Here is an 888-nt window from a genome sequence, read left to right on the forward strand (position 1 = left end):
GGGCGGGTTTGCCTATGCTCGCTGCCCACGGCTCCTTACGGCCCCGTGCGAGTAGGCAACCCGCCCGCACCCGTGCATGCGGTACAGTATAACTACGAAAGAGCGCGGCGTGAATCAGCCACCTGGTACATAGTCGAGAACCACGGTACAATGCGCTCGATCCAAGAACTTGCTGTTTTGGGTGTACTAGGTGAATGACGAGTGGGACGAGGACAGTGGGCCAGTAAGCGCGACCTCTAAGCGGGCCGTACTGAATGCCGTCCCTGGTCAGAGTGTCGGAAGTGCGATTCGCAAATCACACTTTTGATGTCGGCACTTTGTAGTTATGTCAGTCATGTGTTTGTATAATGTATGTTCGTGCAGGCAGGTTCGTGATGTCACTCGGTACTGATATCATTAAGATGGTATAGGAACTGACAGTGGTGCTTGAATACATCAGCCTTATGATATCATTAGAAACACTACCAGTAGGTGATATTTTCAATGACTTGTGGCGAAATATGTCAGTCTTCTAATAAACGATATCAAGATCCGAAGATTGTTGTTTATCTGACGCTGATGTCACCACGTTACATGTTGTGATATCACACTACCTACCAATCAAATTGAGCACGCTCAAAAATCTTAAGTTAGGCTATTAGAGTATTGATCTGAAATTTTGTGTGTAGCATCTTTACTCAATTTCAGTGGGGCCATGACATTTTCAGCCAATTTGGATAACTTTTTTTGCCATCTTTTAAAGGGCCGATTCCAATTCAAATTGGGCCATCCGACCTCAGGGGTAATGTGTTACTGTACCGCAGGTAAGGGAGAGAACATTTGGGACCGGTTGACGCACCAGCAACCGGACCTCATCCTCGACAAGTCCAGCGGGGACGTGGCGTGCGA

The sequence above is a fragment of the Frankliniella occidentalis genome, unplaced genomic scaffold, assembly GCF_000697945.3.
Source record: "Frankliniella occidentalis isolate FOCC.00 unplaced genomic scaffold, Focc_3.1 Scaffold201, whole genome shotgun sequence".
Taxonomy (NCBI): domain Eukaryota; kingdom Metazoa; phylum Arthropoda; class Insecta; order Thysanoptera; family Thripidae; genus Frankliniella; species Frankliniella occidentalis.